General features: G+C 39.1%; 1 protein-coding gene across 1 annotated transcript in view; it reads left to right on the plus strand.

Annotated features, from left to right (window-relative positions):
* dlgap3 (discs, large (Drosophila) homolog-associated protein 3) overlaps positions 1–25,492 on the plus strand; it is a 739,519-nt gene that overhangs the window by 296,673 nt on the left and 417,354 nt on the right. The window contains exon 3 of the mRNA XM_051918736.1: positions 12,679–12,782. The gene's annotated coding sequence lies outside the window, so the exon portion shown is untranslated. The remainder of the gene's footprint in view (positions 1–12,678; positions 12,783–25,492) is intronic.

Below are 25,492 nucleotides of genomic sequence, written 5' to 3' on the forward strand. Positions count from 1 at the left end.
TATTTCTTTTAATATTAACGAGTCCAAGTAGCGTTTCTTGACTCACTTTGGCTACATAATTTGGTTGGCTGTAAGTCCTCAGTGCTAGTGCATTGGAAAGAGGATGTGCAACATTGTTCAAAATGGTACAAAGTTTTGTTTTCATTCTTTCCTTTACAACTACCACTAGCAGGTTGAGGGTGAGTCTCATAACTGAGCCTGAATTGTTGATTCAACGGGCTTCTCTTGAAGTGATGTTACCTGTCCAGCACGTCAGAGCATAGCAAATCACACGAACCATCACAGTGTGGTAGAACAGATAAGGATATAACTGTCCAGATTCAAGAAATGTAGTGTCCTAAGAAAAAACGATTCTGCTCTGCCCTTTCTTATATTGTTCTTTTGTGTTATGAGACCAGTCCAGAATGTCATTGATAAGGACCCCCAGGTACTTGTAGCAGTGCACCACCTCCATATCAACTCATTAAAAAGTGACCGGGTATGAAGGCTCTTTTCTTGTAGTAATACTAAATAATATCAGTTCCTGGGTTTTGCTGATTTTTAGATTGCAATTATCTTTCCACCAAGAAACAAAGTCTTATACTCTGTTACATCCCAACATGTCATTAGTAGTGCAGAATGATCTGAGAATTTCTGCAAAGTTACTTGACTTGGTGTTATATTTGTGGTCTGAGATAAGAGGGGACAGGACTGTTCCTTATTGGCCTCCAGTGTTGCTCACATCCAAATCAGAACTCACAAACTGTGGTCTGCCCGACAGATAGTTAATTTTCCAGGACACCATAGGCTCATCTACATGCATATTAACAAGGATGGCTGAATAATACTAAAGGCACTGGAGAAATCAAAAAGCATAATCCTCACAGTGCTGCCAGCTTTGTCCAGATGGGAATAATGCTTGTAGAGCAGATAGATCAGAAATAGTAAAGGAGAATTAAGATACAGACAATGAAATAGTGGATGCCCTAAACTTACATTTTTCTAAGGTGTTCACAAGTGAGGAGGTGGACAACCTCCCAGAAGTAAACGGGACTACTAAGGAGGTACTGAGGGATTTGGAAATTGTAGAGGGAGAAGTACTGCTCAGATTAAATAGGCTAAAATCAAACAAATCACCTGGACCAGATAATATTTACCCTTGAGTTCTTAGGGAGGCTGGTGAGTACATATACTGTATAAACCCTTGATACATATTTTTAGGAAGTGCACTGGAGAGATTCCAAAGGACTGGAAAATGGCAAATATCATCCCGTTATATAAAAAGGGTGTAAGGGCAGATCCAAGCAACTATAGGCCAGTAAGTTTAACATGCATCACAGGAAAATTAATGGAAGGAATTATTAAGGATAAGATTGAGCAACACCTGACAAGGACAGGAGTTATTCTGAACAGTCAGCATGGGTTCAGAAGAGGGAGGTCGTGTTTTACTAACATGCTGGAATTCTATGAGGAGGCAACAAAAGGATACGATCAAATGTATTTATCTTGACTTTCAGAAAGTATTTAATAAGGTGCCACATGAGAGGTTACACATCAAATTAAAAGAAGTGGGAGTTCAGGGTGATGTTTTTAGATGGGTGCAGAATTGGCTCAGACACAGGAAGACAGAGAGTGATGGTGCGAGGAACCTCATCAGAATTGGCCGATGTTAAGAGTGTTCCACAGGGGTCATATAAATCATATAAATGATTTAGAATAGAAATAACAAGCTGGTTAAGTTTGCAGATGATACCAAGATAGGTGGGTTAGCAGATACTTTGGAATCTGTTCTCATTACAGAAGGACTTGGATAGCGTACAGGTTTGGGGAGATTTGTGTCAGATGAAATTTAATGTCAGTTAATGTAAAGTATTACGCATACGAAATAAAAATGTTAGGTTTGAATACACAATGGGTGGTCAGGAAAATCAAGAGTACACCTTATGAGAAGGATTTAAGAGTCATAGTGGACTCTAAGCTATCGACTTCCAGACAGTGTTCAGAAGCCATTAAGTAGGCAAACACGATGTTAGGTTATATAGCGCCTTGATGTGTGGAGTACAAGTCCAAGAAGGTTATGCTCATGCTTTATAATGTACTGGTGAGGCCTCATCTGGAGTACTGTGTGCTGTTTTGGTCTGCAGGCTACAAAAATGACATAGCAGAGCTGGAAAAGGTCCAGAGAAGAGCGACTAGGCTGATTACAGGGCTACAGGAGATGAATTACGAGGAAAAATTAAAAGAGCTGAGCCTATACAATTTAAGCAAAAGAAGATTAAGAGGTGACATGATTGAAGTGTTTAAAATTATGAAGGGTATTAGTACAGTGGATTGAGACTGTTATTTTAAAATGAGTTCATCAAGAACATGTGGACACAGTTGGAAACTTGTTAAGGGTAAATTTTCCACAAACATTAGGAGGTGTTTCTTTACACAAAGAACAACAGACACTTGGAATAAACTACCAAGTAGTGTGGTAGACAGTAAGACTTTAGGGACTTTCAAATCTTGACTTGATGTTTTTTTGGAAGAAATAAGCGGATACGACTGGCATGCTTTGTTGGGCTGAATGGACTTTTCTCGTCTAGATTGTTCTAATGTTCCAGATAATTGTATTTTCCACTTCAGTCTCGGTCTGATAGGCAAACTCCTATGGGTTCAAGCGTTCTATCAAAAGAAGACTCGTATAGTCAAGAACAGCCTCTTGAGGAGCAACCAAAAACATTTTTAGTGATTTTAAAAATTTTTTATATAAATTGTCAACATGAAAAGTGCTTTATCTAATAATACATGTTATTTATTATATCAGATTCAACTCTTAACTTCCCATCAAGACTTTCCCTCACATGAGGAATAATCAGTTTCATGTATTCTTGCTGACACATAAAGTTCTTTTTTCTTTAATTTCCCCTGCTTTTCTCCCAAAGACGTTTGCTGCCGCTTCATTTGGAGTCTTTGGATTTCAGCTTGTCCGCCTACTGTGATTCTTTATTTCAGCTTTCTGACCCTTCATTTTCTCTTTTTCAGTCATGCTTTACCTTTCTTTCATCGAACTCTCCTTTTTACACATGTGTGTCAAAGCTCTTTTTACCTAACCATTTTCCTTAGTAATGCTGTGCAAAATAAACTACTGTATTAGTTTCCCCAATTTACGATGTGATCCTGTATATTCACCATCTCACAGCATACACCATTACTTTCAATTAAAAGTTTTTTTGGTTTACACTCCAGCATTCTTTGGAGTGTCCATTTTTTTACTTAAATAGTAAACAATGTTGATGTCTGTCCAAATTACAGACACAGGATGTCTTAAATTGTTCATATTCTTTATGCCTACATCTCAAAAGTCCTCACCCATCAGCATTGCTCTTCTACAACAGGGATTAGGTGTCTAACACCAGTGCCCAAATTAAAACTAATAAAGAATAAGATTTCAGTATATTGGCTGCAGGACACACATCGCTGCTTCAAACTCCAATTATAAACCTGCAAAGCAGCTTTTTTAAATTACCATTAGAGTTTATTTTGACTATACAGTATTTAGAAGACACATCGCCCTTAGGCCTTCACTGAAACTATTTTCCTGCTCAAGAAGTCCAGCATGTGCCCACCATTACTGTTTTTTCAGTGGATTCCAATAATCTTTCTGACTTTAAGAGGATTGTGTCATTCTCTCAGCCTCTCTGAATCTCTTGTTAATTATGCTAGCTGTGTGTTCATTTAATTTCAGATACCATGAAAGCTTCTAGAAGACATTAATTTATTTCCATATAAACACAGTTTGATTACAATGGATGCAAATAGTACTGGATATACTGATTTTATCTCAACTTTAATAAATAGGAAAATGAACAGCTTTTGGTTAAAGGCTTGAAAAATATTCTTTTTCAAAGTTTGTGATAGGATTCCTTGCTGACAAGAGGTTTCCAGATTGAAGAACACCACTATGATAGCACAAGGTCCTGTTAAAAACAAACATTCAGGGACACAATAGCAGTGACAGTGACAGAACAAATTTGTGGGCCACTAGGAGGTGTTAGTCCCTGTTGTGCATGCCATCAAGGAAGAACAAGAGAGAAAGATGTATGTCTTGGAAAAAAAAATTAGAAAGATGGCAGGGAGAGGTCCTTGAATCTAGGGATTTGTCTCTCTACAAAGTGAAAGAGTTCATTGAGAGCTGGCAAGATACCACAAAACCATGTAGACATGTTAAGGATGAAGCTAGGGGGGCATAGGGGAGCTTCAGAAGGTCCGCACCCCCCTGATCATCCAGCACAAAGTCTGTGACTGTATTGCTCCTTTAAAGTAAGCAGCTAGGAAGATAGTAATGAGATCCAGACGAATAAGGACTAAACAAGACTTGGGGTGCAGAGAAACTGAGGTCCACTAGGTGTCTGCATCCAAAGAGACCTTCCTCTTTTATTTCAAAGAGATTCTGAGTCTTGACATTTACGTTTATTTGGTTAGCAGATGCTTTTATCCAACATGACCAAGTAAACATCAGTGTGGGGGAGTATTCAGGAGCAAGTGTTACAGAACAAGGTTACAAAATTTATCATCACAATTGGAGAACTTGGAACAGAAATACAATTGAGTTACAGTTCCTATAGAATACAAATCTAAGACCAAAATTAACCAAACAAGAGAGCCTCTAAATTCTACTTAAACACATTAAGGGTGTCCAAATTTCAAATGGTGGTTTGCAACTTATTCCACCCTCTAGGATCTTCACACAATCAGAGTCTGGACTAAGATGTGATACCATGGACAGTTCCATCACCAGATGCCCTTCATCAGCAGGCCTGCATGGTCAAGAAGGAGCATAGGATCTGACAGACAGTTTTCTCCATATATGCAAGTTCTGACCCAATGACTAACCTGTTGGCAAGAATCAAGGATTTGAACTTAATACATTTCGCTACAGGAAGCCAATGTAGAAATCTGAAACAATGAGTGACATGTGACTGCCTTATCTGGTTGAAAATCAGACATGCCACTGCATTATGAAGCTTTTTTATAGTGGCTTGGTGACACATGCTGGTACTCCAGCCAGCAGATAACTGCAGTAGCCCTGACAACACATTAATAGTCCTAGAATGGAGTATAAAGTTATCTCAGGCCTGAGTTCTAATGAGTTGAGGGTTGTGTTCTTCATTGAGACTAAGATTTACTGATGAAAAATTAAAGGAAAAGCCAAGTTGTTAGAAAGAGGGAAAAGATGAGGAGGAACTGCGTTAATGTGGTCCAGTGCTCGAGAGGTGGGAAGGTATGCTAAGCATCTCTCCTGACGGCAAAATCAAGGAATGCCTAAATCAGCAGCATGTCCTTATTTTGTCTTTTTTTGTGTTGGGTTCCCCCTATTTGTCCCTTCATTATATGTTCTTTTAGATTTAAAATAAACACATGACACTTTTGATTCCTTGACATTTATTACTGGTATAGACACATCAGGAGGGCATTTTCTTGTTGCTACTTCTAACAATGTATAATTGGAAGTCTGTAAATATGTAGAATTGGCTTCTGAGTGGGCTGGTTATTGTCCCATTTCTTCACAGCATTCACTTTTCAACATTAAATATATCACTTGGGAGCTTTATATGACAACTCTTGTTAAATTGTACCCAGTAATGTACGTGGATTTTGCTTTGACAGCTTCTATTACATTTCATGGTTTCAACTCTGATTGCAATTAAACTGACATTGTAAGACAGGCTTGTAGGACTCAAAAAGTACAGACTGGCTTAACATACCATGCAATTGTGTTGCTCTACATAATCAAAAGTTTTGAGAAACATACTTTTCCACAGTGTCATTTATGTGAAAGATTAGAGTAAGGACTTCTAAGAATTATAGCAGATATTGGCCTGTTTGGATCAATTTTTTCCCCCTAATGTTTTGTCATTATAAGAACTTTTTTTCATGCTTGTGCAAGCAATTGAAAGGACAAAATTATCTCTCTAGATTTGGTGAAAGGTTTATCAAGAGTAAATCACAGAGAGAAGTCAGATGGGTTGCATCAGTAATCAATAAATTCAACAAAGTGACCAGAGGGATAAGCTGACAGAAGATACAAAAGAAAAGAAGTCCTGAAAACAAATGAAATTGCTTAGGAAACTACCTTCCTAGATGGAGTCACTCTATTTATTTAAGAAAACAAAATGCAGACACTAAATAAACAACGTCTTGTTCTGCTAAGTACTGTGGTGATCTTCTTAGGTTTGTAGTTTAATCATTACACAGGATTGAAAGATATAATAACTTTTTAATAGACAGTACTTAGAGACATTACTTTTACTGCAGGTTCTTTAGTCCACACCCATTCTCTATCTTGCATCCGCTTCCGCAGGCATTACTAATCATATTGTAAGTATTCCTTAATAGACCTTACTAATCAACTATCATTACATCTTCCTCTCTTAAAGAGAAGTAAGGCATTACTTTTAAGCCTAATAAGCCTAATAATTATACATTTCAAATGCTACTTTGATAAACTTAATCACTTCAAACAACCTGTGGTGGGTTGGCACCCTGCCCAGGATTAGTTCCTGCCTTGTGCCCTGTGTTGGCTGGGATTGGCTCCAGCAGAACCCCGTGACCCTGTGTTCGGATTCAGCGGGTTGGAAAATGGATGGATGGATGGACTTCAAACAACTGAACTATCCAGAACATTTCAGGCATACACCCAACATTTAAACTATATATAAAGAGCACAATTGTTAAAGGAATTCAGCATTTCCATTCTCTCCAACTCTGCTTTCAGTTGATTCTGGAGAGCAAATGGCACTTTTCTACATGGATGAACAACTGGTGGCATGCTTTTATCAATTTGTATTGTGTGTTCTCCTGGCAAACAACCTAGTCCTTGGAACAAGTCACTATATTCTTCCATCAGCTCTTTATAGTCTGTTTCTTCTTGGTCTCCTATAACCAGAACACGCTTTACTAGGTTCAGTTTTTCACATGCTGACAAGCTCTCAAATCTTTTTGCTCCACAATAAAGGATAAAGTGTACTCTCTATTTTTGTATGTCACTTTAGTACTGCACTTTCCTTTCACTGGTATGTCTGCACCTCCATATGCTGTCACTTTCTTTTTTTTTTAGAAACAGCTTCGGTTTGGGGTGCAAGCTTTTGAAATCCGACTCAGAAATAATATTTTTTGTGCACCTGTATCTAGTTTAAATTTAATATATTTCTCATTCACTTTCAATGGGAGTGTCCATTCACTTTTTGGTTCTGTTGTTCCTTGTACTTCTTCACTTTCCCCCCTTCTTTTGTTCTTAGCAGGTTCTCATCAATGGGTAAATTTGTTCTTAATCTCCTGCCCCTGAGTAGCTGTGCTGGAGAATAACCACAATCTAGGGGTGTTGCACGATATGCAAGAAGACTTTTACAGAAATCACATCCACTGCCTTTGGCCTTCTGCATCAGCCGTTTCACTATTTGCACTGATTTCTCAACCAGTCCATTTGACTGAGGGAAATGTGGGCTTGATGTATTATGAATAATTTCCCAATCTTTGCAGAATGTTTTAAACTTCTCATTAGCAAACTGTGGTCCATTATCACTAAACGCCTCATTTGGTATGCCATGTCTTGAGAATATGGACTTCATGCATGTTATCACAGTATCTGCAGTGGTACTGCTCAGTTTGCATACTTCATACTTCAGGGTAAAGAGAATTATAACTTCTTAATAGACAGTACTTAGAGGCATTACTTTTACTACAGGTTCTTTAGTCCACACCCATTCTCTATCTTGCATCCGCATCCGCAGGCATTACTAATCATATTGTAAGTATTCCTTAATAGACCTTACTAGTCAACTATCATTACAAGTACATCCACTGTGATGTCAGATGAACACACACACACTTGCAGACACACCCTAACAACGTTCATTTTGTGACAACAATGAAAAATGGCAATGGTGATATCACTTGTTATGATTTCTATTAGGCCTTGGCTATTTCCTTTATGGGTTTTTCAAGACACTGAATCCAATTTTTTAATTTATTTTTATTCAGAAATTGTTATTAGTTATTAGAAATTATTTTGTAATTTTTCTGTCACCATTTTATTCGAGTTACTGTTATAATGACGTGACAGCATTTGCTATGACGTGGTTTTCTGAATCTTAAACATTTGACACCAATAGAGTGACATTTAAAAAAAATCAGCATATTATAGTCATCATTATACGAGTTTGAAGATTTTCAAAGAAAACGACCAGTCTGTGTGTTAATTATTGCTATATAGATTTCCCGGTTCCTTACTTTTGCTTCTAATTTCCTTATTGTGATTTTAGGGTTTCAGTTTTGGTTAGATGAACAATAGAAGTGACTTCATGTTTCAATTCTGTGCCTCATTTGTGTTTTCTCTTTTTTTATTCATTTAAATCTAGTAGACTTTCCATGTGAAGCTTAACACACTGAAGGAATCCTTTGAAGTTGTGAAAAAATAAATAAAAACAAAGGAACAAATGTACTTAATTACCAACAGCATTAACTAAATGAGCCATGCTGAAACTTCTATCCTTTCTTTTAAATAATCTATCTATAGATCCATTTTATTGCCAAGGTCATGGTTTCATTATCATTTGAAGACCCTGTAGTACTAGGGTGTTGTACCGTGTTAGCCATTATGAATGTAGAGAAAAGCCAAGCAAAATGACACCTTTTATTGGCTAACTAGAAAGATTACAATATGCAAGCTTTCGAGGCAACTCAGGCCCCTTCTTCAGGCAAGATGTAATACAGAAACTGAAGTTTCCTATGTTTATATACACACTCTAGGACAAGAAACAACATTGGTAAATCTTTAAATGAGAGATGTTGTATGTAAAAAATTAATAGATTCATTCAGGCTAGGGTTAATTTAGCAAGAGAGAAAAGAACAATGTATTGTCAAGATCTCTGGATAAGATAACTGTCCAACAAGGTCTTTTGAAGTTTGTAATGAGTTTTTCAAAACAATGTGGGTCTGTAGACAGGTTGTCTGTCATTCTGAGAGATGTAAACAATCCTCATATCTGGCCATAAAACTCTTGTCTTTATTCAATCCATGTTGTAAAGTATTAAATTTTAGCATGAGTTTAACTTCCCATTCTTTTCTCTCTTGCTGTTTTTTGAAATTGCCCATAAGCACTGTGACCTTAAAGTCCTTCTCACAGTGTCCATGGCTGTTGAAGTGGGCCGCCACAGGAACATCTGTGTTGCCATGTTTAATGTGGAACCTGTGTAAGTTCATTCTCTGGTGGAGTGTTTGTCCAGTTTCTCCCACATAGAGTGCAGTGTCAGGACATTTCATGCAGAAAATTAGGTAGACTACATTAGATGATCTGCAGGAAAATGATCCCTTGATGTGATGTTCGAGTCGGCAGTGTGGTATAACTATACGGTCTGTATCATAGATGTGGGCACATGTTTTGCATCTTTTCTGTAGGCATGGAGATGTGCCATTTTCTGTTGGTTCACTTAGGGAGCCTCGGACAATTAATTGTTGAAGGTTTGGTGGTTGTCTGTATGCCAGGAGGGAAGGTTCAGGAAATACATTTTTCAGTGTTTGGTCATTGTTTAGTATTGGCTGAAGTTCTTTTATAATTTTTCGAAGTGTTTCAAGATGTGGGTTGTAGGTGACAACAAGGGGGATGTGATCCTTGTTGTCTTTGTTTTTATATTCCAGAAGGTTGTCTCTGGGTATGGCAGTAGCTCTTCTTATTTGAGTGTCTGTTGTTTTCGGGGTGTAACCTTGTTTGATGAAATCTTGTCTGAGCTCCTGCAGTTGTTGATCCCGGTCTGTTGGGTCTGAGCAAATACGATTGTACCGTATTGCTTGGCTGAAAATAATTCATTTTCATAATGAATATAATTGTTTTCACCCCAACATAAAGCTGAAGCTGAATTACTCAAAAACAGAAGTCAGCTTTCTTGACACCACCGTTCAACTGAAAGACAACACCCTTGTAACTTCTATTTTTCACAAACCGACAGACAGACGGACCTACCTGAAAAATGATAGCTTCCACCCCAAGCATATAAGGCGCTTCATTATTTTCAGCCAAGCAATATGGTACAATCGTATTTGCTCAGACCCAACAGACCGGGATCAACAACTGCAGGAGCTCAGACAAGATTTCATCAAACAAGGTTACACCCCGAAAACAACAGACACTCAAATAAGAAGAGCTACTGCCATACCCAGAGACAACCTTCTGGAATATAAAAACAAAGACAACAAGGATCGCATCCCCCTTGTTGTCACCTACAACCCACATCTTGAAACACTTCGAAAAATTATAAAAGAACTTCAGCCAATACTAAACAATGACCAAACACTGAAAAATGTATTTCCTGAACCTCCCCTCCTGGCATACAGACAACCACCAAACCTTCAACAATTAATTGTCCGAGGCTCCCTAAGTGAACCAACAGAAAATGGCACATCTCCATGCCTACAGAAAAGATGCAAAACATGTGCCCACATCTATGATACGGACCGTATAGTTATACCACACTGCCGACTCGAACATCACATCAAGGGATCATTTTCCTGCAGATCATCTAATGTAGTCTACCTAATTTTCTGCATGAAATGTCCTGACACTGCACTCTATGTGGGAGAAACTGGACAAACACTCCGCCAGAGAATGAACTTACACAGGTTCCACATTAAACATGGCAACACAGATGTTCCTGTGGCGGCCCACTTCAACAGCCATGGACACTGTGAGAAGGACTTTAAGGTCACAGTGCTTATGGGCAATTTCAAAACACAGCAAGAGAGAAAAGAATGGGAAGTTAAACTCATGCTAAAATTTAATACTTTACAACATGGATTGAATAAAGACAAGAGTTTTATGGCCAGATATGAGGATTGTTTACATCTCTCAGAATGACAGACAACCTGTCTAGAGACCCACATTGTTTTGAAAAACTCATTACAAACTTCAAAAGACCTTGTTGGACAGTTATCTTATCCAGAGATCTTGACAATACATTGTTCTTTTCTCTCTTGCTAAATTAACCCTAGCCTGAATGAATCTATTAATTTTTTACATACAAAATCTCTCATTTAAAGATTTACCAATGTTGTTTCTTGTCCTAGAGTGTGTATATAAACATAGGAAACTTCAGTTTCTGTATTACATCTTGCCTGAAGAAGGGGCCTGAGTTGCCTCGAAAGCTTGCATATTGTAATCTTTCTAGTTAGCCAATAAAAGGTGTCATTTTGCTTGGCTTTTCTCTACATTTGAAGACCCTGAAAGGATTATTTGTTTTAATTGCATCTCCTCTTGATTATTGCAATGCCGTGTTAGCTACTGTATGTTGACCAGCACTTCTCTTGCTCGGCTCCAAGTACTGCAGAACGCTGCAGCTAGACTTACTAAGTCCAAACATTGTGATCATATTTTTCCAATTTTAGCATCACTTCACTGGCTTCCAATTCAATATAGATTTCATTTTAAATTTTTATTGAGTAGTTTCAAGGCTTGCATGGTTTTGTTCCCAAATATGTTATGCAATTGCTGATACTGTATAAAACAATGAGACCTCTAAGATTGTCAGGCCAAGGCCTTGCGTTTCCAAAATCTGGACTAAAGTAAAGTAAAGGTGACAAAGCATTTTTTGTGATGGCCCCTAAACTTTTGGATAACTTACTGTTGAACATTATTATTTGTCATTTTTGCTATTTAATGTTATTTCTACTCATTTCCTTTGCTGGTGTTTTTATTTGTTTTATTTTGTGTTTTCCTTATTCCATGTGATGTACATGGCCTGAAAACTGCTATACAATAAAGTTGTTATTATTATTATTATTATTAACAATAATATGTCCTGGAAACACTTTTTCCAAGATAAAGTTGCCAAGGGGTTATAGAGCCTCAACAAGCATCATAAGCCATAAATGATCACAGAGCCTGGTTGCGGCTCTAGCCCATCTGTTGATGGTGTGGTTTTTACATGTATGGAGTCATTTAGTATCATATCATGAAGGTGTTTTTTTAATATATTATCATTCTGTTGGTGATGTCATTTTGCTGCATTTTGACATCACTGTTTGTATTTTGTGAAACCATTTTGTATTCATCTTTGCATAGTAGTGGCCATGTCATTTATGATTACTATGCCCATTGCTGGTCATGTGAAATGAAGATCATGGGATGCATCTTGTTATCACATTCTACCTATTTAAGATGGCGTTCATAATTTAATGATAGAACTATCAATAATTAATATGAGTTATGGGCAAGTAAAACAAGTGTTAAGAATTTTATTTGTTTTCTGCATTTGTGATTTTGGTCTGGTGATTTTGCCCTTATCATATCCTCACTGAGAAATTCTGCTATCCTGTCACAGTTGAATGGTAAAGAACCAGGCATTATCCATCTCCTGATTCTTTATTACACTCTTAGAAATTATTTTGAATACCACCTACCAACATGGTTTTCATAACAGCTGGGCTCACTCACAGACCTACAATAAGTCTTACTAAGCCAATCAACCTAATCCTTTTTAACTAGTCAATTCTTACTTTTATAGCTCTTTTAACATTATTGCAGAGCACCTTAAAAATGAGTTAAGAACATTATTTCAAATCTAAGCTAATAGACAGCTAAGACATAAGTGAATCACAAAAGACAACTACACTACACTGGGAAAACAAATGTATTATCCTTTTGATTTTTTTCTGTGTTTTAGCCTTGGGCCACTTCCCTCCAACTGTCTTAAGTGCTTTGATGAGTATGATCTTCCATAAGGAGCCAAGCCTCATGATGATCAGGGTGCATCTTTCTGTTACACAGGTAATTACAAAAATGATTTTAACATAGTTGCTTAAGTTACAGCTAAAGCTGCTAAAATTCTATAAATGTTTACAAATATTCTGGAAGAGAAAAAGTGTTTTTTTGCCACAGAGTCATAGAAATACATACGTTTTTAAAATAGAAATCCTATGGAGCATTGTGATTTCCCCTTCTCCTTGCTGTACTAAATTGTCTTATTAAATAACTAGATTTTGACATTTCAAGCATACACTGTGGGTGGTTTTTGGAACTGAGGCTTGTTGCTTCGTACTTTTTATTTTGCAAATAAGGTTTTTTTTTAAAAGTACTGTATTTCTGTATAAATAATTAAACAAAATATTGTTTAATAAATGAAATCAAAAATGAAAAGAAACAAGAAGGCAACAATGAGGATGTCTTGGGTCTTTGCGGGTCTTTGCGAGTCAGTCTCAAAATGCGCCCGTGTTGTTGAGTTACTAACACTAATTGAGCTTGGTCTGAATAGGGGCCGACTTCTAGTGCCTTTGTGGTTTGAGTAACACCCAGGGAGGAAGAAGTGGGACATACAGGGCCATATCAAAAGTAATATTATGGTTCATCCTTGGGTCTGCGAGGAAGAGAGAAGAGTTGATTAGTGATTGCTTTTGGCTCTGTCCTTTGGTCAGCTGTTCTACCATGATAGATCCTCTTAACGCTCCCCAAGCAATAATGTGTGACAGTACATCATTTTACATACTCAGACTCCTTTAGATATGTGTTAATTAGACCTTACTCCTTCCATTCATCCATGTTTTGAAAGAAACGGATGGAAATAAGAACAAATCATGGATAACTTAACAATTTGTTATCAGGGTGCCTTTACAAACATACAACATGGGAATGGAGGTAACCAAATAAAACAATAGATTGTTAAGAGAAGATCTGTCAAGTCTTTCATCAAAACAAAATTGTAATCTAGAAATCAAAAGGTCTAAAACCATGAACTAGTAGCTTTTAACCCAAAACGAACTACCTAAACACTAATCACAATCCCACAATTACTTTTTTAAATTTATCTGTAGAGAAAAGCCAAGCAAAATGACACCTTTTATTGTCTAACTAAAAAGATTACAATATGCAAGCTTTCGAGACAACTCTGGCCCCTTCTTCAGGCAAGATGTAATTTAATTTATCTGCAAACTTGGATTACTCCTGTAGTGCACAACACCAACCTTGAATCCTGTCATACTGTTGTCACCAGTTGTGACAACTGCTGCTCAAAGTAGTGAAGCACATGAAAAATGAAATGCTGTTGGGGGAAAAAATGTATTTATAAAGACAGGAGAGGTTAAGAGCACCCACCACACAACAAACCACCTCAGGATCCCAAATTAGGACCTGAGTGCAGTTGACTGGAGTACAAGTCCTGCCACCAACCCCAAAGTGCTCCCTGCAAGTTGGAGGATCTGCTTGCAGGGCTGGATGTAGGTTAATGTCATATCCAGGATGGAGCAATTTCAGTTTAAGGGTCTTGCTCAAGGGCCCAATGGAGTGGAATCAATTCTGGGCATTTGTGGAATTTAAACTGGCAACTTTCCAATTGTCGGCACAAATACCCAGCCTCAGAGCCACCACTCCACCTATATAATATTTATACCCATATTAAAAAAAGAATCCAAGCTAAAAATAATGATAAAAACTGATTTTTGCAATCCAAAAAAATTAAATAACGGTGTAATTTTATTCCAAGTAGAGTTCAGGAAAACTAGTACATAATTAATAAGGAAGACAAATCTTAACACCAATATAGACTCCTCCATTAACCAAGCAAACCGTTGTTGAATTCCTCAGAGGACATCGATGTGTACATAGGGAGGACACTTCAGAACTACCGAGGATCCATTCCAGTTTTGAATTAAACCTGATTCAATTGCAGCCAGATGGCAGTACTTCAGTCTGAACGACTGTCCAAGGTCAGGACATTCGACAAAGGTGAACAGTTCTTAGAGGTTGGGCAGTGCCCTGGCTTATGAAGACCATGCTTAGAACCAGGCAGCAGGATGTTGGTGGGCAAAGAGCAGTCTGACCTAGCTTGTTTTTATCTGCTGCTTACCAAGGTGTAATATAAGAAAGTGACATGTTTCAATTTTTAACTTAGAAAGCATGGTGTGCTTCAGTTGTGATATTTTACCTTTACATTATCGTCTAAGGCTATAGTGTTTTAAAAAGGTTTACTTGCAGCATGAAAAACTGACTCTGTAGGCTTCATTGTTCTTTAGAAAACAGCAGTGTTGGCTTACTGAAGCTTTTTATCACATAACATGCTTTCTGAACATAAGAACAACACAGACCCTGGGGTCTTGTCTACATTTTATAGCTGAATAGAAAATTGGCCTGTGTAATTCTTAGATGCCAAGCTCTAGTCCCAGCCCTGATCCCTGATTCATTGGTATTAATGAAAATGTATCCTCAAGTGGTCTCAACTGCTCAATAAAAGCTGAAATGAAGCTGAATACAATTATCTAAGCAGGTACTCGGGAAGGCAATTTCTGAGATGATCACTGCCTCTTGACAGCTACTGCACTATCAGTTACTTTTTTTTCTTAGGCATATCACTTCCTTTTTATTCTCTGGTAAGACAGAGCTACATCACTCGGGCATCACAGTGGCAGACCTCATCTCGGTCACAGGGATCCTTGTTTACAACCAGCTTAACATTTCCCCGATGTTATTTTTATTGCCCAGTTGCTGTGGCTTTAATGAATGTGACTGATGGCTATAAGCAAACCTGATTAATGCCAGCAATGCCGCATCAGTATCTGTGCTGACTATAAGGTGTTTGATATCGTGTAAATGGTCTGGTAAATTACTTTACATTCTCTGTAATTCAGAGTAGTGAAATCCCCCTGTAACTCTGTAAAATGTGACATACTGTACAGGATAGGCTTGAAATGAAATAATGTAATTGAATGAACTAGTCAGCATTTTCATATTGAATACAAGTTATGTCTCCTGACAGGTCTCCTTGTAGTTCATATTGTGTTCATGTCAATCCATTGTTCTTATAGTTTACAGTACAATGAAAATTATTTGTTGCTGTTTCCACTGGTGCGGAAAAATGCAGTGACAATACATTGCATGGTAGAAAGTCGCATCCAGCACAAATAGGAAAAAAAGCAATGGCAGTAAATAACAAGTTCAACATAAACAGGTAAATATGAAATAAACATTTGTCACCTCAGATGAAAGAAATCTTAATAACCCAATACAAAAGTCATGCCCCATGCCTCTTTTTATCCTAAAAGTGGTCTTCTTGAGGTCGCAAGCTAACGAATACGATCCTGGCCATCATGCAATGAGGTTATGCCCACCAGTGTGTTCATAATGTTGTGTCTAATTTGAATCCTAGAAACAATAAGAAATCACATGTCAAACAATGAAGAAGAAATACAATGGATTCAGAAAATATTCAGACCACTTCACTTTCTTTCTTCACACTTGATTGTGTTACGGACCTAATTTTATGTGGATAAATTTGTAGTACTAGAGAGTTGTACCATGTTAGCCATCATGGACATAGTGAGAAGTTAAGCAAAATGACAACTTTCATTGGCTAACTAGAAAGATTACAATATGCAAGTTTTTGAGGCAATGAAGAAGGGGCCTGAGTTGACTCAAAAGCTTGCATATTGTAATCTTTCTAGTTAGCCAATAAAAGGTGTCATTTTGCTTAACTTCTCACTTTATGGAAAAATTTGTAATTTTCACCCATCAATCTACACTCAATAACCCATAATCACAAAGTGAAAAGTGTTTTCAGAAAGGTGTGTAGATTTGTTAAAAAGTATCAAACACTTTGCTGCTGTCCTCCAAATTGTTGGTCAGGTGCATCGCGATTGCTTAAGATGTGTCTAGAAGGTGACTGGAGTCCACTTGTGGCAAACTGAACTAATTGGACATTGCTTAGAAGGGCACACACCTGTTTATGTAAGGTCCTACAATTCACAATGTATGTCAGGATGAAAACCAAGCTATGAAGGCCAAGGAGCTCGCTGTTGACCTTCATGACAAAACTGATTTGTGGCCTAGATAAGGGCAAGAGAGTAACACCATTTTAAAGCTTTGATTGTTGTCGGGATAACAGTGTCTACAGAAATTGCAAAATGGAACAAGTTTGGAACCACCAAGACTCTTCCTAAAATTGTCTGTCTGCCCAAACTGAGTAACCGGGCAAGAAAGACCTTGGTCAGAACCCAATGGTCATGCTGTGTGGTGTTATGGGTCCACAGCTCCTTTAGCAAAGGCCAGTTTGTTTAAATTAAATAATCACTGCGCTCGCGGCTTAGGAGGGGGCGTGGTGGCTGTAGCGAGCCGCAGGGCGATCTGCGGTGTGGGCATTTCTCACCTAAGTGCACAGGTGAGAGACTGCCCACATCTGTGATTGTTTCTGTGGCTAATGTGCTGCAGCTGCTATGTCCCTCGGCATAAAGGGAAGCGCGAGCCGGTAAGGTAAAGAGAAGAGTAAAAGTAAAATAAGAAAGAGAGAACGGGAGGTAGAGAGAAGACAGGAAGCAGGTGGAGAGAGCTGGTGTGAGGAAGAAGGAGAACGAGCGAGTTGGAGAAAACAGGCAGCTGGGAGGAGAGCCTATGAGGGGAGTGTTTGGCCGACACTCAGTGGGGCTGAGAAAGTAATCAGTCTAGCGATTTAGGAGCTGGAGTGACCAGTGGAGGAATCGACTTGGCCGTTGATAGGAGCGGGAGTCGAGGAGGCTTTGGACTGGTTTATCCTCAGCGTGAGCGTCTTGGCCGCTGGGGAATTGACCAAAGTCTCGGTCCGCTTGGGAGCCCAACGTAGCCAAGGATCAGAGAGCTACCGGACCTAATTGAAAGGCAGCTGTTCCTGCAGGTAGGCGACTCTCCTGTAGAGCAGCCCAGATGGGTGTAGCAGGGGAGCCGCCATGGTAACAGAAGACACCGGGCTTTTTGGTTTTAACATATTGCTTCCTGTGACATTTTACCTCGTTATTTTTAGAGGATTTTTCTATTTACAGTGGAACCTCGGCTCATGACCATAATTCGTTCCAAAACTCTGGTCGTGAACCGAAGCAATTTCCCCCATAGGATTCTATGTAAATACAATTAATCCGTTCCAGACCATACGAACTGTATGTAAATATATATTTTTTTAAGTTTTTAAGCACAAATATAATTAATTAAACCATAGAATACACAGCATAATAGTAAACTAAATGTAAAAACACTGAATAACACTGAGAAAACCTTGAACAACAGAGAAAACTAACACTGCAATAGTTTGCGCTATAGCGCTACCAACCACTGGCTAAAAACACTTTTTTTCATGAGTTTTAAGCACAGGGAAAAAAATGAACATTTGAAAAAATCCGTAATTTAATAAACCACCAAGAAAAGTAACATTGCAACAATGCACACTACGAACCGATCACTGCAAACAGAAGTGAAAACAAAATCAAGCCCAGTGCATTCTTTAACTGCCTTCCTACCTTAAGCATCCAGCCCCCTCTCTCTCACGCTGCCTGTGTGTGTGTGCGGGTCTCTCTCTATCTCGTGCTGCCTGTGTGTGTGCTCTCTCTCGCGCTGTACAAACAGAAAAGGAAACTGGCTTGTTCGTATACCGAGTGTGTGATCATGAACCAAGGCAAAAGTTTGGCGAACTTTTTGGTCGTAAACCAATTTGTACGTGTACCAAGACGTTTGTGAACCAAGGTTCCACTGTATTGGTTTTTAACCATCCATTGTCCAACCCGCTGAATCCGAACACAGGGTCACGGGGGGTCTGCTGGAGCCAATCCCAGCCAACACAGGGCACAAGGCAGGAACCAATCCCGGGCAGGGTGACAACCCACCGCGGGACACACACAAACACACCCACACACCAAGCACACACTAGGGACAATTTAGAATCGCCAATCCATCTAACCTGCATTTCTTTGGACTGTGGGAGGAAACCGGAGCGCCCGGAAGAAACCCACACAGACACGGGGAGAACATGCAAACTCCACGCAGGGAGGACCCGGGAAGTGAACCTGGGTCTCCTAACTGCGAGGCAGCAGTGCTACCACTGCGCCGCCCTGGTTTTTAACCACCACACGTTTATTTATATGGTTTATTTATTTATTGAAACTTTGAATGAACTGCACAGCACTTTACTTTGAACACTGATTTGATTTGGATTATTCTTTTAATAAAAGCACTTTGCACATTTATGTACCATCCCCTTGCTATTGTTGCCTCACTGTCTAGCTCATCTCGGTAACATTATCGACGGTGTAGGGTTCAAGGGCTCCCTAACAGAAGATGGGAGCATGGAGCCGAACCTGCATCGTCACACTCTGACAGTCCTCTGCTGAGATGGTGAAGTCTGTTGGGAGGATAGCTATCTCAGCAGCACTCAATCGGGCATTTATGGTAGAGTGGTTAGATTAAAGCTACTTTTGAGTGAAGGCATAAAACTGTTTAAAGGACACTGAGTGCATGGGGGAAAAAGATTCTCTGGTCTGATGAGGGCAAAAATTGAACTCTTTGGGCAGATCTCCACACACCGTGTATAGTGAAGACCACACATTGATTGATTGATTGATTGATAGATAGATAGATAGATAGATAGATAGATAGATAGATAGATAGATAGATAGATAGATAGATACTTTATTAATCCCAAGGGGAAATTCAATACTCCAGCAGCAGCATACTGATACAAAAAAAACAATATTAAATTAAAGAGTAATAAAAATGCAGGTAAAAACAGACAATAACTTTGAATAATGTTAAAGTTTACCCCCCCCCGGGTGGAATTGAAGAGTCTCATAGTTTGGGGGAGGAACAGTCTACTCAGTCTGTCAGTGGAGCAGGACATTGACAGCAGTCTGTCACTGAAGCTGCTCCTCTGTCTGGAGATGACACTGTTTAGCAGATGCAGTGGATTCTCCATAATTGATAGGAGCCTGCTGAGCGCCCGTCGCTCTGCCACGGATGTCAAACTGTCCAGCTCCATGCTTACAATGGAGCCTGCCTTCCTCACCAGTTTGTCCAGGCATGAGGCGTCCTTCTTCTTTATGCTGCCTCCCCAGCACACCACTACGTAGAAGAGGGCACTCGCCACAACCGTCTGATAGAACATCTGCAGCACCTTATTGCAGATGTTGAAGGACGCCAGCCTTCTAAGGAAGTATAGCCGGCTCTGTCCTCTCTTGCACAGAGCATCAGTATTGGCAGTACAGTCCAATTTATCATCCAGCTGCACTCCCAGGTATTTATAGGTCTGTACCCTCTGCACACAGTCACCTCTGATGATCATGGGGTCCAGGAGGGGCCTGGGCCTCCTAAAATCCACCACCAGCTCCTTGGTTTTGCTGGTGTTCAGGTGTAGGTGGTTTGAGTCTGTCATAAATTGCTCATCCTCTGTATCATAGCATCCCTACAGTGAAGCATGGTGGTGGTCACCTCATGCTATGGAGATGCACCTCAGCAGCAGGGATAGGGAAACTGGTCTAAATTGGGGAAAGGAACAGTGCAGCCAAAAATGGAAAGGTCCTTGTAAAAAACCTGCTCCAGAGTGCACACAACCTCAGACTGTGGTGATAGTTCATCATTCAGCATGACAATGAACTGGTACATATAGCAAAGACAATGTTGTGGTGGCTTTAGGACTAGTCTGAATGGCCTACCAACCAAAGTGCAGACTTAAACCCCATAGGACTTCTATGGAGAGACCTCGAGATGGCAGTTAACAGAAGCTTCCCATCCAATCTAACAGAGCTTGAGAGGATCTGCCAGGAAGTAGGGGATAAAATGCTCAAATCCAGGTGTGCTACACTTACCCAAGAGAGATGGACCCAAGAAGACTTGAACCTGATATTACTGCCAAGGGGGTTTCTACAAAGTATTGAATTAAGGGTCTGAATTAAAGGTTTCACTTTTCGATTTTTAATAAATTTGCAGACCTTTCTGAAAATAAATTTGCAAACTTTTTCTTCCACTTTGTCATTATAGGTTATTAAGTGTAGATTGATGGGCAAAAATGGCAAATTTATCAATTTAAAATTAAATCAACAACACAATAAAGGGCGCAGAATGTAAAGGAATTTGAATTTGTTCTGAATCACTGCACATGATAAAAATGTTTAAAATGGTTCATAAACAACTCCAATTGGTTGTAAGATACGACAGCTGGAATAAGCTAATTCTAGAAATGTAATTTACCCATTAGATTACTGCTAATCATATGACTGCAATTGAAATTTATTTTTTAAACTCGTCTACTGAAAAATTAAAAATAAATAAATTGTGTTATGATGCACATTGATTAATGTAAACCTTAATGATGTCAGAGTAGCTTGACTGTAGAAGTGCAAGCATGAGATCAACCTGGCTTGCTAAAAAAATCTAAATCAGGACAAACGTTTGTCCTTGAGACTTATTTCTGCCTTTGCAATCACAATAAATAATTGGGAACTGTTGGGTCTCTGGCAGAAAAGAAAGGATGTGAAAGGAAATTTAAGAGTAAATAGAGTTGTTCAAGTGCTCCAGATTGATAGGAAAAGGTTTGAGCTTACAATGATGGATATACCCGTGCAATTTTCAGGCTGAGCTCAGCACAGGGTGGAGTGGGGGCTGGAATTACACATGCAGAGGCGTGCACCCATCCCAATGTCAGTCTCTAATTGTGCTTCTCTTGAGAGGACCTAAGAGTGTTGTGTGTATAGCACTGTCCATTCAGTACTTGTATCTCAAATCTTATACTGCGCACTCTGGGACACAAATCTCGCTGTCTGGCTTTGTTGGTGTGATGCACTTGCACAGAAACCTCAATCTTGTGAGTTCTGCAAGGTTCTTTGTCGTCAGTGTCACATGCAGGAGTTAAGAAATAGTGGCAGCATAACTGGATTTGCTCAGCATAATATTTCTGCTTGTAAGAATATGCTGTTAAACATTATACGACTCCCTAGATTAAGGCAGGTTTGGTTATTTCATATGATGTTTTAATTGTTTTTTATATACAGGTGCAGCTTTAAAACTAATTTGGCATGAGTGTAGCTCATAAGTTTGTATCAAGTATATTCTCATATGTTTTTATGATAGTATATTCTATTATGTTTATGGTTTTGCAATTGTTTCTTAATGATGTTGCATCTCTGTCTACGAATTTCTGTGATCTTTCAATAAGCTAAAAAAATATTCCTATTTAAATGTTCACAGTCAACTTGCGAATAAATAAAGCCACAAATGTCAAATTCGCACATTTGGAGTGGCAACTGTACATCCATACATTATTCCATGCATCATGATTGATGGCTCCTGACCACGTTAAAAAATGATGTACCGTTAAATGTGCTGGTGATGTTGCACACAGACCACATTCAGAGTTGGTCAGAAACAGACTGTGATCACATTTAACATGAGTGGGAATGCAAATCCATTTCCTATCCACATATCACAGCAGCATTCAGGTAAGCAGTGGAAGAACTGTCAGGCACCATTGACTCCTGGGCAACCTTAAAATGTGACGGTAGCAGTATGTGTGAAATCGGGCAACTTAAGGAGTTTTCATTTGGAAAAACACTCCACTGCCATAAAAATGCTGTAAAAATAATATAAAGTGTCATAAATGGCCACTGTGACTCCAAAAATGAACATTTAGGCTGTGTCTCCCGACATTGTGCTGCTGGGTTTAGCACTGTGGGCTCAGCTCATCAACACAAATTTAGAGAAATATGGAGACAGATTATTTCAACCAGGAGAAGGAATAATGCGAGCGTCCAACCTTCTGGAAATTAATCTTTGTAGACTCCTCCACCCTTTTCTACCCATGGTTGCTAGAAGTGTTAATAAAGTTAACATATGCATAGGATAACGGAGTGCAACAGATGTGAGCAGACTATGAAATCCTTAGCTGCAATCCTGTTAAGGGTTTGCATGGCCACATAACTGGGTTACTTGCTCATAAGTCTACATGTGTTACCCAGGTTTCACACAGATATCTTGGTTTCTCTAACCGGAATAAGTGTATACATGGATTTTTTTTTCTTTCTTCCCGTCCATCTGATCTTACCATCATACTCATCTTTAGAGACTAAGAAAATGATACTGTATATTGGAACTTTCTTTATCTACTAATTATATATCTGGTTTTATATAAACCTGAATTAATTTTTTTTCGTTATTATTTCATTATTATTCTTAACTCATTAAACTTGTTTTTCTTTTCTTGTAACTTTTCCTTTGGACATCCTGGGATGAACTTTGACCTATATCATCCATCCATCCATCCATCCATTTTCCAACCCGCTGAATCCGAACACAGGGTCACGGGGGTCTGCTGGAGCCAATCCCAGCCAACACAGGGCACAAGGCAGGAAACAATCCTGGGCAGGGTGCCAACCCACTGCAGGACACACGCAAACACACCCACACACCAAGCACACACTAGGGCCAATCTAGAATCACCAATCCACCTAACCTGCATGTCTTTGGACTGTGGGAGGAAACTGGAGCGCCCGGAGGAAACCCACGCAGACACGGGGAGAACATGCAAACTCCACGCAGGGAGGACCCGGGAATCGAACCCAGGTCCCCAGATCTCCCAATTGCGAGGCAGCAGCGCTACCCACTGCTCCACCGTGCCGCCCACGACCTATATCATGTGTATGAAAATATCATATAGAAAAAAAATGTTGTTGTTGTTAAATAACCAAGTTATCAAATCGCATTTAAACACACTGAGCGCACAAAAACGATTCAATCCATTTTCAGAATTTCTTTCCCCATCTAAACTACTGAGAAGTCCTTTGATCAGACATATTTTCTTTATTCTAAAGCTTGGATTTTGAATACTGCAATATTTTATAATGGTAGTGCAGTGAGATCACTGGCCATATCCACATGGTATCACTCACTGGGCCCACTTGACTAATAAATGCCATCGTTCCTATAAATGATATAGTTAACACCATAAAAAATAAACACAAAATGATAGAAATTCTTTAAACACAATGGTGTTGGGATAACATTAAAAAAGGAAACACATAAAATGTTATAATTCTACGACAAGAAATATTGTAATGTATTGGCTCATAATTTGAATTTAAGCTCCATTGTCAGGCAACATATTTGTTAAAAATTTCTCCTGGTTTTACATCCATCGACATAACAAAAGGAAATGCATTTGACAGCACAATATTCAATATAGGACACCATCACATCATTATATACAGTGGTTGTGCATAATAATATATTGCACAAAAACACAAATATATAAAACTGCCTACAAACAATAATGAATTATACTCATGCCTGATAATATAGAGATCAAAACTTTATTAAGTAATTATAATTGATTTTAGCCTAGCCAAACATTTCTGCTGCTTGTCTTCAAAATCTCATTCTTACGGTTGATACCCACAGCTCATGGCCATGGATTTGGACAGAAGTGTAGATTGACTAAGAGTTTTGTCTGTAGACTCAGCTTCCACTTCACCACCAAGGACTAGTACAGCAGCAGTAGAACAGCTGCCACCGCTCCAATCTGTTTGTCGACCTCACATTCTGTTTTTCTGTCACACGTGAACAAGATCCCAAAATACTTGAATACTCCTCCTTCCTAAGGGAAGTTGTTTCTGCCTCACCTGGAGAGAGAGCAATTCACTCTTTTTTCAAGACAGAACCATGAACTCACACTTGAAGCTGCTGATCCTCATCCAAGTGGCTACATACTTGGAAGTAAGTCTCTCAAGCATGTACCAAAGTTCACAGTCAAATGAGGAAAATAGGACAACATCATCTGCATAAAGCAATGATGCTGCCCCCGGCATCCCCACCTGGACACACTCACGGCTTCAGCTACAGCTTGATATACTGTCCATGAAAACCACAAGCAGGAGTGGCAACAAGACACAGCCTTGTCAGAGCCTGACACCTACAGTAAACTTAATGGCAGGTATTCGGACACACCTCTCACTGCATTCATATAGAGAAAGGACAGCATACAAGAACCGCTGTGTTACCCCATATTCCTGCAGCACAGAGAAGCTCTGTTATTTGGGAGAGCCTGTGTGTGAAGCTTCTGCTCCTTCGGATTGATAGGAGCCAGTTGAGGTTGTTTGAGCATATCATAAGGATACCCCCTGGGCAGCCCTCGAGATAGATCTGCTCCTTTCATATCCCACTGCTGCAAACCCAGGGCACACTGAAGGGATTATATATCTTGGTTGGTTTGGGAATGGCTGTGACTTCCCCAGAAAGAGCTTGAATCTGTAGCTGGGGACCTCAACGTTCTGCCACTACGACCTCACCAGAAAGAGTAGTTTCAGAAACTGAGTTGACATCAGTTAATTTATGTTGGATGGAAGTGCTTGGACATAACAGAGAGAAATACTGTATGTGAAAGACTGTGTTTAACTTTAGTCACTATAGCAAGAAAAAATATTGTGCTATTTTTTTTGTTTGTTTGTTTTTACTGGTGGATAAGGTTTCTGTGACTGAAATAACTGAAAGAGATGATTTCTTCGGCAATTGATATATAGATAATGTTATAAACATAAATATTTATATTGTCAATAGTATTTTATATTTTTACAGTTCAATGCCACAGTTTGTATGTGGATATCATGAGGCAGCCTTGAGAAACTACTTATCGACTCTACAAAGCCTCACTTGAGAAGTGCATTTAGTTTTCTGTGTGGCTAGAAGTCTGGCTTTAGAGGATTTGGTTATCT

The sequence above is a fragment of the Erpetoichthys calabaricus genome, chromosome 14 (genome assembly GCF_900747795.2).
Source record: "Erpetoichthys calabaricus chromosome 14, fErpCal1.3, whole genome shotgun sequence".
NCBI classification, from domain to species: domain Eukaryota; kingdom Metazoa; phylum Chordata; class Cladistia; order Polypteriformes; family Polypteridae; genus Erpetoichthys; species Erpetoichthys calabaricus.